Source organism: Triticum dicoccoides, chromosome 3A (genome assembly GCF_002162155.2).
Source record: "Triticum dicoccoides isolate Atlit2015 ecotype Zavitan chromosome 3A, WEW_v2.0, whole genome shotgun sequence".
Classification (NCBI taxonomy): domain Eukaryota; kingdom Viridiplantae; phylum Streptophyta; class Magnoliopsida; order Poales; family Poaceae; genus Triticum; species Triticum dicoccoides.
This window is the reverse complement of record NC_041384.1, coordinates 758,145,781-758,152,459: the sequence shown is the minus strand read 5'-3', so window position 1 is coordinate 758,152,459 and position 6,679 is coordinate 758,145,781.

The window sequence follows — 6,679 nt, the reverse complement described above, 5'->3', positions numbered from 1 at the left end:
TGTTCATGGTTAGGAAACATAACCATCTTTGATTAACGAGCTAGTCAAGTAGAGGCATACTAGTGACACTTTGTTTGTCTATGTATTCACACATGTATTATGTTTCCGGTTAATACAATTCTAGCATGAATAATAAACATTTATCATGATTATAAGGAAATAAATAATAACTTTATTATTGCCTCTAGGGCATATTTCCTTCAAACGCTTCCACTTAGCGATCTTCAAGGGTATGTAGATGCTCTCCCCCTCTCGTAGCTATGCATCTCCATAGATAGATCTTGCATGTGTGTAGAATTTTTTTGTTTTCCATGCAACGTTCCCCAACAAAACATATATAATAGGTATTTACAAATGTCTCATATATAAGAAGCTGTTAATTAAAAGGCATTTATAAAATGCCTCATATATAAGAAGGTACTAATTAATAGGCATTTGTAAAATGCCTCATATATAAGAAGGTATTAATTAAGGTTGCATCCTAAACTTAATTTTAAAATGATTAACATGAAAGAGAATAGCATTTTTGGATTCTATACATTTTTCTAAGAGATTTTCGTATATAACATGTTGGATTTGGAGTTAGCGCTTGAAAGATATAAAAAATTAAAAAAACAAGTTAATTGCCAACTCTAGAGGCAATTCCATGATGGACAGGCAGAAGCAATAATATCTTTATTATTACTAGCAAAAGGTCCCATGCGTTCCAAAGGAAAAAAAATCTTAATCTCCAAAGGCCATGATCACATTTTGCTGCTTCACCGAGATACACTATCACTCTCAATATCGTGAAATCATGAACAATTTTTAAAATCAGGAACATTTTTATAAACTCATGAACATATTAGAAATCTTGAACATTTTTTAGATTCACGAACACTTTTACAAATTTTTGAACACTTTCTTAGATCATGAACATTTTTTGAATTCATGAACATTTTATACTATTTGCAAATATTTTTTTAAAATGTGCACATTTAAAAATAATCTTGATTGGCAAACATTTCTCAAATCGACGCACATTTTTTTAGAAATTGGTGCAACGAATTTTGAAATGCTTGATCATTTTATGAATCAGCGAACATTTTATGAATTAATAAACTATTTTGTAAGTCACGGACAGTTTTTGAATTTTAGGGTATTTTTCCATTCATGGAATTTTTTGAATTTATGAAGTTTTGCAATTTTATTAACATTTTATAATACATGAACTTTTTACAAAATCATGAATTTTTTTTATTCCCGAATATTTGTTTTCCAAATTTGAAACATTTTCTGGATCAGCAAATATTTTTTTTATAAAATCACGAATTTGTTTTGAATCCACAAATTTTTTTTGATTTATTGAACATATTAGTTCAAAATTCTTGTTTTTCTAATTTTCAGAACTATTTTGAAGTCCCAAATTATTTAAAGTTGAAAACACGAATGAAAAACGAAATTTAAAAAACTGGACACCCGGACACGGGCCAGCCCAAATGGGCACACTGCATCTTCTCTCAGCACGCATAGCGCAGTATAGGAGGTCCCTACTGCATGGACCGGCCCAGGCAGGGGATTCCCCTGTGTAAAATATTTTTTTATCACTTATAGATGGCATTGGTGGGTAATATTTTGCAACTTTGGGGGTAATTTTCATGACGTACCGCCTGAAGCAATAACCTCTTTATTACTAAGTATAGATATAGACTTCCGTCAAAAAAAGTATAGATATAGACTACCAAACACGCGCATGCGTTGCAACCGGAGACAAAAATATTACGCCCTAGCCAAATAAGTATGGCTCAATACCCCGACATATGAGCGCCGTTTATTTTAACACGGTGGCCCACCATGTTGTCACTTATCTTTCTTCCCACCCCTCTCTCATGATGGCCACGATGTTCACATGATCACAATGCATTCAACGTGGTAAATCCCAAGGCTATTATGAGCTTCCCACTGCACGCCACACTTGTCATTGTGCCACGCATGGGAATATTTAAAACTCCAAAAACAAATCTCATCAAACACGAACTACTACCAACGCCAAGACATATAAAGACTTTCCAAAAACTAATCAAATCCTAGACATAAAAGACTTCATGAACACCTACTGCGAACATTTGTTATGTTGAGACGAACATGTTTTGAAACGCGTCAACAGTTTGCGAATTCATGAACATTTTTTGACTCAACAAAGATTTTTTGAACCGATGAGCTTTTAAAAAAATTGGGGAACATATTTTGAATTTTGTGATATGTTTTGGAATTTTTGTGAACATCTTCTAAAATTTCATGGAGATTTTTTCAGATTCGCGAATATGTTTTGAATACCTGATCATTTTTTCAAAATCATGAACATTATTGTATTCCTCGACCATTTTTTCCAATCATACAAGATGGTATTTTTCAAATTTCATGGACATTTTTTCAAATTCTCGGATATGATTGAATACATGAACATTTTAATTATGCGAGAATTTTTTCAAAATCATGACTTGTTTTTGTAATATACAAAGACTTCTTTAAAATCTCGAACATTTTATCGTTGCCCGAGCATTTTCTGAGTTAACGAACATATTATGATTTGTCATTTTTTTCCGAAACTCGCACTTTTTAAATTTTGGAATTTTTCGAACTCCGGAAATAATTTAAATATGGATTGAATTAAATAAGTTGACACCTACTGATTTTTTTTTGCAAATGACTGATAAATCAACTGCTATAACCATCGGCATTTGTGAGGATGTGCCTATTGTGGTTGCAAACATTATTATCTTAACGGACTTTGTTATTCTTGATATTTCTGAGGACGACAGTATGTCGATCATCCTTGGTAGACCCTTTTTGAATACTGCAGGGGCTGTTATTGATTGCAACAAAGGTAATGTCACTTTTCATGTTAATGGTAATGAGCATACGGTACACTTTCCGAAGAAACAACCTCAAGTTCATAGTATCAATTCTATTGGAAAAATTCCAACTATTACTATTGGAGGTTTTGAATTCCCTCTTCCTACTATCAAAAAGAAATATGATATTCTTATTGTTGGGGACATGCATATCCCTGTTGAGGTAACCTAGTGTTATTCGAAAATTCTCCGGTTTCATGTTATTCGAAAGAGGTTTGTTAATAAGACTTGATCAACCTTGTTAATGGATTTCTTTTGATGAGTATGAGATGGATGAATTTAGAAGGCACAACTTTCTGTACCTATCTTTTATTTTCTGTTTTTTAGACTAAATAAAGCAAAAAATAGTACTTTTTGTCTGTTTTCTGAATTATCCGTGCAATAAAAAAATACACCGAAAATAAAAGTTCTCCAGATGCCCTGAAAATTTAGTGAGATTTTTTATAGAATATTTGAAAATTTTTGACACTGAGAACACACCAGGGGGTCTCACTAGTGGGCCACAAGGGTGGAGGGCGCCTCGACCTTGTGGGTCCCACGTGAACCCCCTCCACTTATTCCAGCACCCATCCACTTTGTCTTCCTCCAGAAAAAATCATCCTGTAGCTCAAACCCGTATTCTTGCTCATTTTGTTGCCATTTTCGATCTCCTTGCTCAAAGCTCCATTCACAAAACTGCTTTGGGGGATTGTTCTTCGGTATGTGACTCCTCCAATGGTCCAATTAGTTTTTGTTCTAGTGCTTTATTTACTGCAATTTTTTGCTACTTAGGTGAACCTGTTCTTGAGCTTGCATGTCAAATTTATATGATCCAAAGTAGTTTTGATGCATGATATAGCCTCTAGATACTTGTAGGAGTAGTTGCTATCGATTTTGTTGAGTTTGGTTCACTTTTATTTTAGGTCACTAAAATTTCAGAAATTTTCAGAGGAAGAAAAATGTCTAGGAGAATGTACCAAGGTGGTTCTTCGAGGAAGCAAGCACCGAGGCTCGCGATACGTGAGCCGGGCATAGAACCACCAAGGGAAGCTCAAGTGCGGCCTGGTGAATGGTCATCGGATGAATTTATGGTTCATGCAGGTTTCAAGGATGAATTTGATGCGTATATACGTAATGCTGATCTTGAGGACTTCGTATCAGATAAGTGCCGACAATACTATCACCTCACCGATTCCTTTGTGCGGAGTTTTGAATTTTCATCTAAGCGCAATACCATACTGTTTTATTTGATCTTTATGATGAATCATATACCATGGACCTTGAAGATTTTAATACTGCTTGCAAATCCCACAGTGGGGCCTTCTTAGTGAACCTCATTGCAGCGTTGTCCCACAGTGGGGCCCCACTGCAGTGCTGTCCATGTTACTCTTCCTGCTCCTACCTTCTTTAACTTTCAGGTCAGAGGGAGATATTTTATAACTAGAGAGGATGCAAATGAATATGAGAGGGAAACGGAGGCTGCTCGCCTCCATGCTGCAGCCCTTCAGGCAGTAGCTGCTGCATCTTAGTACAACCCCGACTACAACTTTGGATATCCGTCAGGCCAGCCGTGGCCTTAGACCAACTTAGGTCAAAAGTCTAAGCTTGGGGGACTACGTATTTCTCACTGACATTACATTCATGTTCACACACTCATTCCAGTTGTCGGTGTTCATACTTTTTCATTGTATTATCCATGTTAGTTTATTTCTTTTTCTCACTTTCTTCTTGGTTGTTGGAAAACCTTAAGAAAAACCAAAAAAAAATAGTTGTAGTTTATGTCATTTCTATGCATGCTTAGACGTAGTATTAAAAGAAAACCCAACTAGATTTCTCGTTTTTCTTTTGCTAGTTGGTAGCTTTCCCGTGTAAATAGTTTTGCTCGTTCTTGTTTTACTTTCTTCAGAAAAACAAAAACTCCAAAAATATTTGTGTGTTTCTTTGAAATTCTTTTCTTTTCTTTGGGGGTCGAGAGGAGAAGACCACGATGAAAATGTTGAGTGGCTCTCATATGCATTAATGTTGATCTAACAAACAACCCATATTACCTTGTCTTCTCCTTTGAATAAATGTTTGCAGATTCCAGCTTAGTCCAATGCACGTGCACTATTATTATTATCCACACCGTTCTATTGTGCAAGTAAAAGGCAATAATGACGATATATGATGAAATGATTGAGATGAGGAAAAGCTGGTATGAACTCGACCTATCTTGTTTTTGCAAATATGATTAGTTCATCATTCCTAATTCATCCCATTATGAATGAAACATGTTTGCAATGACAATTAGAGATTATAGTTACTCATGCCATGCTTAATTAGCTAGGAGTTTATAATGGTTTACCTTGCGTGCCAACATGCTTTAAAAATGGTTGTGATGTACTATGATAGGATGGTAACCCCCTTCGAATGATTTGAGTGGCTTGACTTGGCACATGTTCACGCATGTAGTTGAAACAAAATCAACATAGCCTCCATGATATTTATGCTCATGGTGACTTATATCCTACGCATGATTGCACTCAATGTTGGTTAATCTCAATGCATGTTTATGACTGTTGTCGCTCTCTAGTTGGTCGCTCCCTAGTCTTTATCTAGTCTTCACTTGTACTAAGCGGGAATACTGCTTGTGCATCCACTTCCATAAACCCAAAGTTGTTCCATATGAGTCCATCATACCTACCTATATGCGGTATTTACCTGCTATTCCAAGTAAATTTGCATGTGCCAAACTCTAAACCTTGAAATGAAAATCTGTTTTATATGCTTGAATCGCTCATGTAGCAACTAGGGATGTCCATATCTTCCATGCTAGGTGGGTTATTCTCACGATGAGTGGACTCCGCTCATCACTCACGAGAAAATGGCTAGTAATCGGGATGCCCAGTCCCATGCCCAAATCAAATCAAATCAAAATTATATCAAACAAAACTCCCCCAGGATCGTTGTTAGTTGGATGGTACCCGTTGTTTCGGACCAGCCGTGGAGTGTGCTTGTTGGTGGTGGGGGAGTATAAACTTTACCATTCTGTTTGGGAACCGCCTATAATGTATGTAGCATGGAAGATACCGAGATCTCTTGGTTGTTATGTTGATAATGAAAGCATACCGCTCAAAATATTATTCATCACTGTTTCAAAAACTCGAGCTCTGGCACCTCTGCAAATCCCTGCTTCTCTCTGCGAAGGGCCTATCTATTTACTTTTATTGCTGAGTCATCATCCTTTTATAAAAAGCACCAGTTAGAGAGCACCACTGTGATTTGTATGCATTGTTATTAATTGATATTGAGTATGACTGTGACTAGATCTCTTTTGCCATGAATTACAATGTCTAGTCAGCCCTTGATCTTCACGGGTGCTCTGCATTTATGTTTTGCAGTCTCGGAAAGGGCTAGCGAGATACCATCTTGTTATATCATATCATGATTGTTTTAAGAAAGTGTTGTCATCTGAGATTTATTAGTATTGCTCGCTAGCTGATTATGCCATTGATATGAGTAAACGTGAGACCTAAGTGTTATTGTGAATATGGTTAGTCCATAATCTTTGCTGAAAACTTGAATGTTGGCTTTACATATTTGCAACAACAAGATCAAACAGAGTTTGTAAAAGTTTTTATTTATCACTTTCAGTTTGTCAACTGAACTGCTTGAGGACAAGCAATGGGTTAAGCTTGGGGGAGTACGTCTCCATCGTATCTACTTTTCCAAACTCTTTTGCCCTTGTTTTGGACTCTAATTTACATGATTTGAATGGAACTAACCCAGACTGGCGATGTTTTCAGCAGAATTGACATGGTGTTATT